This window comes from Macrobrachium rosenbergii, chromosome 29 (genome assembly GCF_040412425.1).
Source record: "Macrobrachium rosenbergii isolate ZJJX-2024 chromosome 29, ASM4041242v1, whole genome shotgun sequence".
NCBI lineage: Eukaryota > Metazoa > Arthropoda > Malacostraca > Decapoda > Palaemonidae > Macrobrachium > Macrobrachium rosenbergii.
Window position 1 is genome coordinate 21,483,603 of NC_089769.1, and position 14,542 is coordinate 21,498,144.

Consider the following 14,542-nt stretch of genomic DNA (forward strand, 5'->3'; position numbering starts at 1 on the left):
ACAAAAACAAAAACAAGCTCTAGCAAGCCAGAGGTCTACTTAGCCCTCTTCACCCATCCAACACTGCATCCCCCTCCTCCCAGCCAAGGAGCCTAGCTCCACCCACCTACCAAAAATAACCCTTGCCCTCAGTGAGTCCCTCTACACAACCCCTCCTCTTCAATGGCACAGTTTCATCAAATTTTGAACTTGATCTTCTCAAAACATGGTTTTCAAGGTTTTAGCTGTAACATCTTTATTGACAATTTGTTTGGGGGTACAGGGAGTATCACCATTCAAGACAACTGCACAGTACCAGGTATATGAAGGTGGTATGCTCTTACTACCAACCTTCCTCTTTTCAGCTCTTGCCCTCTTATGATTTCGTAAATTCGGTTTGAAGAGTTTGGAGCACAACAAACAGTACTGGCACTGCCAGGTGTATGATGAAGCAAAACAAACATCATTGCTGGCTATAGATTCAGACATTTGGATATATACTGTATATATATACATGAACATACACGTCTCTCTCACACACAGATAAATAATTTATTATAGTATCTGGAAACAAATTTTCTCTCTCTGAAATAGATGAAAGTGTTACATGGCAACACCCACTGTATATTCATGCGTGGTGAGTGGAAGGGAACATCATTTCACTTTGTGATTCTGGGCAGCATAGAGGGAGTATCTGGTGGGCTCTGTACATGGCATTTAGTACCATGTGTATATATAATATATACATATACTGTACACTGAGAAATTCGGTTCAGCAGCAAATAAAATGTTTATGTTTTGTTAAGCTTCTTGGTAAAGAGGAGGTTAAATGGCTATAAAATCAACTTTTTAACATATCAGAAAAAAGTAAAAAGTAATGGATTCTGCATGTTTTATCGAATATTTGGTATGTCTGACACCAGTTATTTTTTTTCCATAAATTTAAATTTGAACTTTAAACAACTAAAAATATAATTTCCAAAACTCCATAAACATGGAAAAGAGAGAGAGAGACCTGGAAGGCCTGACCATTTGCTGATTGCTGTAGTCATAAAAACTACCCAAGTTGACAACAACCTGTCAATTTCTAAATGTTCATGTCACCACTGTAGCCATCATCTGAACAAAACACCTGTGATGCCTTCAACAGGCTTAAGTATAAAGCCTTTAACAAGCAAACATTTCCCACCCAGATGGTACAAGGAAATTGCCTAGTAAAAGAATGAATAGGATGTGAAAACAATCCAATCATCTTAGAGAATCAAATGACAGACATATTTCCCCTCACCTGTATCAACCTTGCCTAATACCAGTTTCAAAAGACAGGTATGAGAACAAGTTTGGAACAACATCCAGCTGCACCATAGTTGGTGTTAGGGATGATACTTATCATTAAGAGCACTTGGGTATGCACAGTGTGGACATGTCCCAATGGAACAAACTGGGATATTTCTACATGGTAATAAGGCATCTAATAATTAATAGGGAAATGGTAAAAACATGTCATTAATTCAACTCACCAAGACATCAATGGTTTTCTTCCTCACAGTCTTCCCAGTCAATAGGGGTAGAAAATTCATGAGGACTAGTTTTCTTCTTTACAGTGACATTCATTATTCTTGGTCCATGTCTCTCTGCTAGTTAAAATCTATTGCTCCTGCAATAACATAAAATTGTGCTTAAGGAGAAAAAAGCTAGCCAGTATTTATTACTAAGGACACTGTTCAGTTTCATCAATCTCCACGGTGTGTAAGACTGGGGCGATATCTTATCATCAAGCTAATCATAAATCCCTATTTATAGTACAGTACAAATATAATTATAATCATCTAATAATTTATGGTCAAGTGGAAAAAAAAATGTTATAAATTTCAACTCACCAAGATATCAATGGTTATTTTCCTTATACAGTCCTCCCAGTCAATAGGGCAAGAGAGCTCATGAGGATCAGTTCTCCTCCACACAAGGTCATTCATTATTCTTGGTCGGTGTCTCTCAGCTGGTTAAAATCTACTGTTTCTGCAATAACATAAAACTGTACTTGTGGAGAAAAAAGCTAGCATATTTTTATTACCAAGGACACTGTTCAGTTACATCAATCTTCAAGGTGCTTAAGACTGGGGCGATATCTTATCATCAAGCTAATCATAAATCCCTATTTATAGTACAGTACAAATATCATAATTATAATCATCCAATAATTTATGGGGAAAAAGTGGAAAAAAAAAAAAAGTTATAAATTTCAACTCACCAAGATATCAATGGTATTTTCCTTATAAAGTCTTCCCAGTCAATAGGGCAAGAAAGCTCATGAGGATCAAAGTTCTCCTCCACACAAAGTCATTCATCATTCTTGGTTGGTTGTCTCTCAGCTGGTTAAAACCTACTGTTCCTGCAATAACATAAAACTGTACTTATGGAGAAAAAAGCTAGCATATATTTATTACCAAGGACACTGTTCAGTTACATCAATCTTCAAAGGTGCTTAAGACTGGGGCGATATCTTATCATCAAGCTAATCATAAATCCCTATTTATAGTACAGTACAAATATCATAATTATAATCATCTAATAATTTATGGGGAAAAAGTGTTATAAATTTCAACTCACCAAGATATCAATGGTTATTTTCCTTATAGTCTTCCCAGTCAATAGGGCAAGAAAGGTCATGAGGATCAAAGTTCTCCTCCACGCAAGGTCATTCATCATTCTTGGTTGGTGTCTCTCAGCTGGTTAAAACCTATTGTTCCTGCAATGACATACTACTGTACTTATGGAGAAAAAAGCTAGCATATATTTATTACCAAGGACACTGTTCAGTTACATCAATCTTCAAGGTGCTTAAGACTGGGGCGATATCATATCATCAAGCTAATCATAAATCCCTATTTACCATACAGTATAAATGAGATAATTATAATCATCTAATAATTAATGGTGAAGTGGAAAAAAAAATAAAATACAATTTAAATTCAACTCACCAAGATATCAGTGGTTACTTTCCTCACAAAGTCTTCCTAGTCACTGGGGAAAGGAAGCTCATGGAGACCCTGAATTTTGCTCCGTTCAATAACATTCATTAATCTTGTCCAATGTCTATCAGCTAGTTAAAGTTCCTGTAACAACATAAAACTGTACTAATGTGGAGAAAAAAGCTAGCAGGTATTTATCACTTAGGACATTGTTCAGTTACATCAATCTTCAAGGTGCTTAAGACTGGGGCGATATCTTATCATCATACTAATCATAAATCCATATTTACTATACGGTATATCACAATTACAGTCATCTAATATTTAATAGGGAAGTGGTAAAAGAGATGTTAAAAATTCAACTTACCAAGACATCAATAGTCATTTTCCAGTCTTCCCAGTCAATAGGGCAAGAAAGCTCATGACTAAATTTTGCTCAATCCAATGACATTCATTAATCTTGGTCCAAATCTCTCAGCTGGTTAAAGTCTATTTGTTCCTGTAACAACACAAAACTGTACTTACATGGAGCAAAAAGGTAGCATGTTTATTACCAAGAATACTGTTCAGTTACATCAATCTTCAAAGTGCATAAGACTGGGGCGATATCTTATCATCATGCTAATCATAAATCCATATCTACTGTACAGTATATACATCATTACTTTCTCTCTAATCCCTCATTTACATTACTTTCTATCCATTCTCTCAGGAAATGATCAAGTGTTACTCATGGAGAGCAATGATTACCTACACGTCATCTGATTTTTCATGAAACTGAACTGGAGATTCTGACATAGCACTTCATCAGTCACTTTTTTTGTCCATACCCAGCTGACCAATGATTACCTACATCCTCTGATTTTTCACAAAAACACACTTTAATAATTTTTTCTATTCATACCAAGCTGGGAGCAATGATTACCTATATGTCATCTGATTTTTCTACCAGCTGTGACCAATGATTACCTACATGTCATCTGATTTTTCATGAAACTAAACTAGAGATTCCGACACAACACTACATCACTTTTCTGTCCACACCCAGCTGCAACCCACAAGTCTAAAATTAGCAGAAATATAGTCTTCTACCCATAAAGGTACTCTAAGGATCGATGTTGAGGTTAAGGTTAATCTTGTCCAGCCATTTGTTTTTCTAAAAATGGTGCGTGCCCACACACATATGTATATGTGTGTATGTATCTCCTTTCAAGTTTACACTGAGCCATATGAACATAAAATGCAGTGTTTGGTCAAGAAGTTTTAATCTCTGTGCTTTGCTTTTGTACTGATGAATGGAGGGGGGTGATTGACAATAACCTTACTGTGACCTGCAGTCCTTCACTTAATCATCCATACATGAAGAAATGGCAGCGGTGAAAAAAAAAAAAAAAAAAAAAAAAATTAGCATTTTTCCTGAAAGATTTGATTGGCAATAAAAAAAAATATGGCAGCAGTGCCAATCACCTTCGAGTGTCAACCTTTTGTAGTATTCATATTAGGAGCATCCTTCAATGCAATCTGGAATGGCCACGGACTTGGTAACATGGAATTTACCACATTTCGTCATTAAGATGCATTTTTTTCCAAAAAACATTTTCTCCAAGCATTCCTCACTGTTTAATACCCTGACTGGAAGGCTCTTCACTGCTAACAAGTCCAAGGGCATGCATCCCAGATTCTTTATCTACTGCTTAGAGATGATACTGGACTTCTGATGGCTTATCACAATTCCCTGTCCCCCCTCCCCCCAAAAAAACACCAGCAGACAATCTGTCCTGAGGGCATTCCCTAAAGAGCAAAGGGGATGAAAGGTCTGCAAAAGACTCCACCTTCCTTCGAAGAGGCAGAAGGCAGCTTCCTGTTTGACATGGAGAGCTTTGCTGAAGCTAAAGGCTTAGACAGATGCCTTCAGCAACCCCGCAAAGGTTTGAAGCACTGTAGGTTGAAAGTGAAATCACGGGAATCCTCTTTCTGACGCTCAACCGCACCCTCTAACTTCCAGAGAGGAAAGAATTGAGGTAAGCCCAACATCAACTATTCCTAAGTGAGAAGCTACTCTCCTGGAACACCTGGCTGGATAAGGAAGAAAGAATACTCTCTCTCCTGTGAATACTGCCAGGTCACCTAGTGTGCCAGGAAGGTAAGGGCTACCACTGGGCACACCTCCTCCTGTACACGCACACACTCGTCCAGACGAGATACGTGTCATGGCATAGTCTGTTTAGGTGTTTATCCACAGATATAACCAAGAGACAGCCTGCAGAGATGCCACTACCACAGACTCCATCTCACTGACTACCACAATGGAGTCTCTCTAAGGGAGGTTGCCAGTCAGCAGACTGACAAGTGAGGGAGTAGTGGCCTCTGCATCCTACTAGTACAATACCTACACTAACATGAAAGCACCTGGGGCAAAGTCTGCACAATCTTTTGAAGGAATGCAAATTCCCTGACCCATTGATCAGGTTGTGCACCTCCCTGCCCCGAAAGCGTGACTAGCCAACTGGCATCAAGGCATCCTAACCAATGGTCACACCTTCAGAGCACGTTACACACACACAGACACCCAAAAGAACAACATAACCAGAGAAAAGAATCACGGGCTTAGGAAAATAAACCAGCTTTGGGGGGAGCGAGCAAAAGCGAACGTTTGCTCTCCAAGGTGGTTGAAGAAAGACTGGATACATCATGAGGTTCTAGCAAGGTCTGAGTCGCTTCCACCTCATCTAGGTATCAGATGCCAGATGCCACAGATTCCTTGCATATACAATTTCAGATTGTTTTTTTAACCGGTTTTCAGCTGGCGCCAGAAGATTTACCCTAATCTTAAGACCGAAGGTTTGTTCCGTTTATGAACAAATTACAATTAACGAATACATATCCTTCAACAGTGAGAAAGTTTACAAAAATCACACGTGCTTGTCCACTCTTGAGCCTTCTACCATACACTCTTAAACTGATGACATATCCATCAGCCAATAAAAAGCGATAAACGTGAAGTTTCATGGCATATTAAGTGACGTGCTTTTAAAGCCAGCAGCAATCGCAAAAGCTAATTCTTTTTCTTACCTACTCGTGTTGTGTTCATGTGTACGGTTCTCAGTGCAGAACTGTATCAAGTGTTGCCTTTTTTTTTTTGCTTTGCTTGATTTCCTGTATAGTATTTCATTACAAGTTTAGCTGACTAAGTGTGATCAGCATATATGTCATAATTATTTTTTTTTTTGTTTATCATTGCTGAGATTTCATCTAAAGGCTGACGACAAGTCTTGGTAGCTTCAGCATTGCTGGTGTGGGCGTATGTACATACCCTATGCACACTACTGCATTTATCCTTTGGGTTGTAAAAACAAAAAAATAGAATACAGCATAAACGTAACTGAGAATAGCATAAAATATAAATACAAAAAAAGAGAAGTTTGTGTTGCTACATAGGCTTCAATGTGGCGATAGTACCTCAGTAGTTCTTTCTCTCTCTCTCTCACTATAATGTATATATTTTTTTGCTGTTTCAGTACAGAAATGTACATATCCTTTAATAAAATGTGGAAAAATCATAAGACATGAAAACAAGAAACAAAACAAGCTCTAGCAAGTCGGACATCTACCTAGCCCCCTCAAAACCATCCAACACAGCATCTCCATCCCTGCCAAGCCAGGAAAATTGCTCCCCACCTCCCCGATTCGAAAACAACCCCTTCTCTGAGTGCGTTCCTCTACACAGCCTTACTGGCCCTCCTCTCCCAAGGCACCCAGCCACCTACCCCACACCCAAATTGGAAACTTCTCCATATCTCCCCATTCTTCAAAATCTTTTCTCAGTTTCTTCATGAGTGTAAACTGTGTTAGCATCATTTTTCTGAGGCTGCACAGCATTACCAACCATAAGAGGGCAGTTTTTTTTTTTTTTTTAATTTTAAAAAATTTATACATCACATATCTTTTGTGGGTCCCTGGTCTGGAGTGTCAGACAATAAAAGTCCAGATAATTGAGGGATTACTTGTATAATAAGAGCAATGACTATTTACCTATCAAAGGCAGTCCTCCAAGTCCAGAACAGAGCTGTAACACCTCCAGCACGCTCTACTCCGGAGATAGTGTTTATGCCACCTAAATAAAAAGATAAATTAGAACTTGTCCAAAATATCCATGCAAAAATCAGGTTACTACTTATTATCAGAAAGACTTCATAATCATAGTTCTCATAAACGCCAGTCTAAGATCATCACATGGTCAGCCAATTATCTCATTCAATTCCCTTTGGGTAACAGTGTCAAAATATGACTCTAGTTCCATTAAACCTATAATAATAATAATAATTAATAATAGTAATAAATAATAAATAATAACAATGACCACATACCTTTCCAAAGGATTCTACAGAAGTCCTCAAAACAGTCAAATTGCCTCTTGCATGCACTGCTCCAGTCTTAAAGCCACCTAAATAAAAGGCTCAATTAGAACTTAGTCCAAACATTCTCAAGAAAATCAAATTTATACTTATCAGAAAGACTTGATAATCACAGTTCTCATAAACGCCAGTCTAAGATCATCACGTGGTCAACCAATTATTTCATTCAATTCCCTTTGGGTAACAATCCCTGGTTCCATTAAATCTATAATAACAACAATAACTAATAATAATAATAAATAACAACAATGACTACATACCCTTCCAAAGGATTCTCCAGAAGTCCTCAAAAGTCAAATTACCTCTTGCATGCACTGCTCCAGTCTTCACGCCACCTAAATAAAAGGCTTTAATTAGAACTTAGTCCAAACATACTTAAGAAAATCAAATTTATACTTATCAGAAAGACTTGATAATCACAGTTCTCATAAACGCCAGTCTAATATCATCATGTCAGCCAATTATGTTATAAAATTCCCTTTGAGCAACATGTCAAAATGTGACCCTGGTTTCATTAAACCTAATAATAAATAATACATAAAATAAAATTAAATATTAACAATAATAATTAATAAAAAACAATAATAAATAATAAATATATAACAATAATAATAATGACAATATACCTTTCCACAGAATTCTTCAAGAGTCCACAACACAAATTACTTGTTGCAGGCTATACAGTACTCCCATCTTCAAACTACCTGAATAAAAGGCAAATTAGAACTGTCCAAAACATTATGAAGACAATAAAGTTACCATTTATCAAGATAAACTAATAATCAGCTCTCAAATGCCAATCCAAGATTATTACAGTCAACCAATTATTCAACACAAATCACCAGATATGAATTTGAAGAAAATTACCATAAACATTTTGTACATACCAATGATACACTCCCGCTTCATGCATAACATCACAAGAACATTTTGTACATCCCGATGGATTCCTGCTTTGTGCAGTACCAGCAGTATGCCCTGCTGAAGAAGCATAAACCTAATAAACAAATGTGATCATCAAAGTCACCTGAAAAAATGTTTTATCACAAAAATGTTTCAAGTCTAACATTACTTCCAGTGCATATACATAAACCTGGCCTTAAATACTACAAACCTTGTATATAGAAACTACACCTTTCGTATGGCTAAGCAGCTTCAAAAGGCTAACTTCACACAACTTGGAGGACTGAAGAAAGAGACTGAAAAGCCAATTTTAATGTATAAGTAGAGGTAATTCCAACAAAGTGCCAATAAAACTATCTTTCTTTCAGAACTACAAAAAATCATGAGTATCATAAACACGGACCGTAGTTTAACTTCATCAGCAACAATATTTGTGAGTTAAGAATATGGCAACTAAATTTCAAGCATTCTTTGCACATTAATCAAATGAAGCAACATAACCTACCTCGAGTAAAGAAACCCGTCTTATTAAAAGCCAAAACTGCCAGAGGCTCACTTCAGGCTCCTTAGGATACTTGATAAGCTTCCAATCTAAAACATTTTACAGGTCACATTGTGTCAATTCCCACCACACCACAGAACATCAATCATGATTGTAATTAACAAGAACCTTAACTGTGTTCGTCAGCACTTGTGAGATTCTGATGAAGTCATGCCGAATTTCATCTGTAGGATTCCAATGGCATATGATGACAATCTGTGAAAAAAAGAAAAAATTAAAAATTAAAAAAACATTTGACAGGTAGTACTGGGATCTTGTTTGGAGTACTATTCACGCATTATCATCATTAATGCAGTCCAAAGTCTTCTTGCACATCATATATAGCCAAGCTAGTCCGTAAATGCCAAATACCAACCTTGAATAGATATGTTACACCTCTAGTATGTCTGAACAACTTCAAAAGGCTCACTATATGCAAATCGGAATACTGGACAACCCAAGGGCTGAAAGGTGAATTTTAAAATCATCAGTCGAGGTAATTCCAAAAATTGGGCAGTACTATCCTCTCTCATTCAGAACTACAATAATCATGAACATCATAAACACGGACCGTAGTTTTGCTTCATCAGCACCATACCCAGTGACCTAATTTGATTTTTAATTTTTAAATGCAATAACATTTTTCATTTCAAGTCCTCAAAAACAAGATACCAACCTTGAATACAGAGTTCCTTCCTTAAAGGCCAGAACTGCCAAAAATCTTGCTGCAAGCAACATATGCTTTTGCTAAAATTTTGAACCTGAAAGACAAAATATTTGAAATGTTACATCACAGACAATTCTTACTAACAACTCTGCAGTATCAAAATATCTTTCAGAACTACATCAATCATGATTATCATAAACACGGACCGTAGTTTTATTCATCAGCATACCACTGACTGTTATAAGCTTAATTTAAATGCAATAACATTTTTCATTTCAAGTCCTCAAAAGCAAGATACCAACCTTGAATACAGAGTTCCTTCCTTAAAGGCCAGAACTGCCAAAAAATCTTGCTGCAAGCAACATATGCTTTTGTTAAAATTTTGAACCTGAAAGACAAAATATTTGAAATGTTACATCACAGACAATTCTTACCAACAACTCTGCAGTATCAAAATATCTTTCAGAACTACATCAATCATGATTATCATAAACACGGACCGTAGTTTTATTCATCAGCATACCACTGACTGTTATAAGTTTAATTTAAATGCAATAACATTTTTCATTTCAAGTCCTCAAAAGCAAGATACCAACCTTGAATACAGAGTTCCTTCCTTAAAGGCCAGAACTGCCAAAAATCTTGCTGCAAGGAACATATGCTTTTGCTAAAATTTTGAACCTGAAAGACAAAATATTTGAATTGTTACATCACAGACAATTCTTACCAACTCTGCAGTATCAAAGTATCTTTCAGAACTACATCAATCATGATTATCATAAACACGGACCGTAGTTTTATTCATCAGCATACCACTGACTGTTATAAGTTTAAAATAATTCAAAAGTTGCAGGCGAGTTAAGTAATGGTCAACAAGAAAAATTCCAAAAGTAGAAACCTAACAACAAGATGTACAAAAATACATAAAACAATTATTACCTACATAATCAACAGCACAGCTATGCCTCTCAATTTCCTCAAATGGAAGTTATTGTACTGCAATTTCCTCAAAACGAAGTTACTGTACTGCACTTCTTACTCCACACAAACCTGAAAAGTCCCAAATAAATTTTTACCTTTATATAACTAAACTTTACTATATGAAAGCATTCATATCAAAGTAAAAATCAATCAAAATAATTATCACTTCCAACGTGTCTCAACTGATTCTGGAGATCATCAGCTTCCAGATAACTATGACTTTAAATGGTTTTTAAAAAATGTGTAATTTCCTAAGTAACCAAACTATGGTCTGTCAAACACTAAGATTGCTAGGGTGGGGCAAATAAGGCACTTCCATGTTGAAAAATGTCTCCCTGCCATGATAAAAATACTGGCTTAGAAGGGAATGCTCAAATCCAAGTTTTCTAACAGCCACAAGTTTAAAACCAACATTGAAAATACATGACTTAAGATATTTTCCTTAGAAACCTCATTTTTTTTCATAAAAATAAGAGATGAAACAATTTTTTACCTGCACTGCCAAACCTCAGTTCCCATGACACATGGTCAGCAGTCACCTTACTCAATCTTAAATCAACCATCTACTTGAACCATTAGCTCTCAAAATGCCATTGTAATGGGACTGTGTGGAAAGCCAATGCAGAAACTACAGCAAATGTCAGGTCTCAGGAAAAACCATAACAAGGGATTCAATTGGCCAAATAGATGCAACTGCACTACATTTCCTACCTGGCCACAACGTAGCATTTTTACTGTTTGAGACTATAAACACACAGGAATGTGGCCACAGACTTGGAAACAAGGGTACCCACTGTGGAGACGAGGGGTGAGTGAATACCGTCTCCTGACCCATGCTATCGGGTCACTTTTTACTTTGGCTACAGGGACAAAGTGAGGTGGTTGATGTGGGTTAAACTATTAACGGCTTTGGTGTCTAGGAACAATACAAAAGATTTCAAAAATCAATGTTTCTACGAGGATATACTATCATCTTTTATATGGAGACTTACCTCCTAGAAAGAGGGTAGTCCTGGCAAATTACTGTAGTTGAATTCCACCTGGAAATGCCATGCTCAGTTATGCACACATCAGGGATGTTGACTACTGAAACCTTTTACCAGTCTGGCAAAAAAGGTTGGACAGAGGGCATTCTAGATATGAAAGAATTCTGAAACCCATGACATTATACTGGTTATTACCATGAATAAGCTCTACACGTTCCCCCCCCCCTGTTAAGGGACTACAGAGTGATGTATTTTAAGTAACCAAGGAATGTTATCGTGATAGTTCTGAGAACAGCATGACAAGGCCTTTATTTGGGGCAATAAAACTATCCTCCTTAGGAGATAGTAAAGGAATGGAAGCTGGTTGATGGAAAGACATAGAAGGATTCAGCGGCTTTCCTAACGGGGTATACTTCCCTGACAACGCAAGCAAACACCTTTTATCCTTCCTCCATTTAAATGGAGTCTGATTTATTCAAGTTCTCAGCAGGAAATGATAATGTAAAAAATTCTGAAGTGATTGTTGATGTATTTCCAAGGAAATTAAAAACACTGAGAGGAATCAAAGCATGAATCAGGCTGACAGTGAAGTTGTATACTAAATTCCATGTAAAGAAAACATTACAGTTCAGAAATAATTTGTGCTGGAAATTCCCAAATAGACCTGACAAAGATTTATCTTCAACCATTGGATGTTATCTGACAAACTATAGTGTCAAGGTTAGGTTAAGTTTCTGTTCTGTAGATTAAAATTGATGAATATGTCAAGGTTCTTTTGATGGTTGTTGTAGATTTACGATCGATAAATTACACTAAGGTTCTTTTGGCAGTTGGGGGAAAACTATAGTATTAAGATTAGGGGAAGGTTCCGTTCTGTAGGTTAAGGTAATCAATTAAGTTTAGGAAAGTCAGTTTCATTTAGTAACCTCCAAATTTGTTTCAATCATCCTGCACTAGTTGTATGAAAGAAAAAGCCCCTACACAACTACTCATACTGAGTGGCAAGCTTTAAAATAAACGTTCTCAGCCTTAGGCTAACCCACAATTTTACTTACCAGCAGACTTTTCATCCAGGGGAAACTACAGGGGTCAGGAAACAGGCCATCTTGCTACATTGAAATATAATGCCAACACCTGTTGAAAAATTTATCCTTTTGAAAAGTGTGACTGCTTCAACAGAAAACAATTTCAAAGCCCACTATACTCAGGGATTTGACTTTAATCAACAGTGACTATGATATGCTCATAATTACTCATACGAACGAGACAATCTCATCATAAAAGTGGATCACTCACTAGAAACTGTAACACTGATATATAATACTTTAACCAACACATCTTCATTGTACACTAATTCAGGTTATATAAATAAAATCACACTGTAGGCAAATTCCAAATTGCATAATACTCATTTTTAAGAGAAAACTACAATATAATTCTTACCCAACAAAAGTTCACTGACTTCACAGCTGAATGTCTCCCTCCATGGAAATCAAGACCAGCTGACCCTGAAACATATTGGATCAAATTTTTAACAACTGCCTACCAACAACAAACCTTTTCACACAGTTCAAATTACTCAGAGAGATTCCCACAAATGATTTTAATCACAAAATTCATCTGTCCATACCAAAGTCATCATAATGGCCAAAGTTGCCATAATTCACAATATAAAATTTAAAATTACCACTGATTCTGACAATCCACAGTTTTCATGTTTCCATATTGAGGGGTAAGCTATATATAATGAAAGCATTCTCAGCCTTAGGCTATCCCACAGTTGTACTTAACAGCAGACTTTCATCCAAGGGAAACTACAAAGGTCAGGAAACAGGTCATCTTACTACATTGAAATATAATGCCAACACCTGTTGAAGAATTTATCCTTTTGAAAAGTGTGACTGCTTCAACAGAAAACAATTTCAAAGCCCACTATACTCAGGGATTTGACTTTAATCAACAGTGACTGATATACTCATAATTACTCATACGAACGAGACAATCTCATCATAAAAGTGGATCACTCACTAGAAACTGTAATACTGATATATAATACTTTAACCAACACATCTTCATTGTACACTAATTCAGGGTATATAAACAAAATCACACTGTTGGCAAATTCCAAAATGCATAATAATCATTTTTAAGAGAAAACTACAATATAATTCTTACCCAACAAAAGTTCACTGACTTAACAGCTGAATGTCTCCCTCCATGGAAATCAAGACCAGCTGATCCTGAAACATATTGGATCAAATTTTTAACAACTGCCTACCAACAACAAACCTTTGACACAATTCAAATTACTCAGAGAGATTCCCACAAATGATTTTAATCACAAAACTCATTTGTCCATACCAAAGTCATCATAATGGCCAAAGTTGCCATAATTAACAATCTAAATTTAAAATTACCATTGATTCTGACAATCCATAGTTTTCATGTTTCCATATTGAGGGGTAAGCTATATATAATGAAAGCATTCTCAGCCTTAGGCTATCCCACAGTTGTACTTACCAACAGACTTTCATCCAAGGGAAACTACAAAGGTCAGGAAACAGGCTGTCTTGCTACATTGAAATATAATATCAACACCAGTTTAAAAATTTATACTTTCGAAAGGTGTGACTGCTTTAAAAGAAACCAACTTCAGAGCCCACTGTACTCAGGGATTTGCCTTTAATCAGCAATGACTACGATACAATGATGATAACTCATACGAGCGAGACAAGTTTATAACACTGATAAAAAATAATTTAAACATTACATCTTCACTGTACACTAATTTAGGGTATATAAACAAAATTACACTCTAGGCAAATTCCAAAACGTACAATACAATACAATTCTTACCCAACAAAGGTTTACTGACTTCACAGCTGAATGTCTCCCTTCATGGAACTCAAGACCAGCTGACCCTGAAACATATTGGATCAAATTTTTAACAACTACCTACCACCAACTACAAACCTTTTGACACACTTCAAATTACTCAGAGAGATTCCCACAAATGATTTTAATCACAAAATTCATTTGTCCATACCAAAGTCATCATATTGGCCTAAATTGCCATAATTCACAATCTGAATTTTAAA

The 14,542-nt window shown here is 36.4% G+C and overlaps 1 protein-coding gene and 1 non-coding gene across 6 annotated transcripts in view; both read right to left on the reverse strand.

Annotated features, from left to right (window-relative positions):
- LOC136854664 (uncharacterized) overlaps positions 1 to 14,542 on the reverse strand; it is a 32,048-nt gene that overhangs the window by 6,391 nt on the left and 11,115 nt on the right. For all 5 annotated transcript variants that reach the window (XR_010857759.1, XM_067131251.1, XM_067131250.1 and 2 more), the window contains exons 11-32: positions 14,301 to 14,365; positions 13,620 to 13,684; positions 12,888 to 12,952; positions 12,500 to 12,578; positions 10,421 to 10,527; positions 10,074 to 10,158; positions 9,780 to 9,865; positions 9,487 to 9,571; positions 9,187 to 9,274; positions 8,775 to 9,026; positions 8,481 to 8,565; positions 8,254 to 8,347; positions 7,993 to 8,070; positions 7,627 to 7,701; positions 7,319 to 7,395; positions 6,984 to 7,065; positions 3,319 to 3,450; positions 2,961 to 3,095; positions 2,590 to 2,728; positions 2,231 to 2,371; positions 1,860 to 1,998; positions 1,500 to 1,636 (exon numbers count right to left, since the gene is read on the reverse strand). The gene's annotated coding sequence lies outside the window, so the exon portion shown is untranslated. The remainder of the gene's footprint in view (positions 1 to 1,499; positions 1,637 to 1,859; positions 1,999 to 2,230; positions 2,372 to 2,589; positions 2,729 to 2,960; positions 3,096 to 3,318; positions 3,451 to 6,983; positions 7,066 to 7,318; positions 7,396 to 7,626; positions 7,702 to 7,992; positions 8,071 to 8,253; positions 8,348 to 8,480; positions 8,566 to 8,774; positions 9,027 to 9,186; positions 9,275 to 9,486; positions 9,572 to 9,779; positions 9,866 to 10,073; positions 10,159 to 10,420; positions 10,528 to 12,499; positions 12,579 to 12,887; positions 12,953 to 13,619; positions 13,685 to 14,300; positions 14,366 to 14,542) is intronic.
- On the reverse strand, positions 8,630 to 8,696 carry LOC136854692 (small nucleolar RNA SNORD18). The gene has a single exon (XR_010857774.1). It is a non-coding gene; the product is annotated as a small nucleolar RNA SNORD18 (small nucleolar RNA).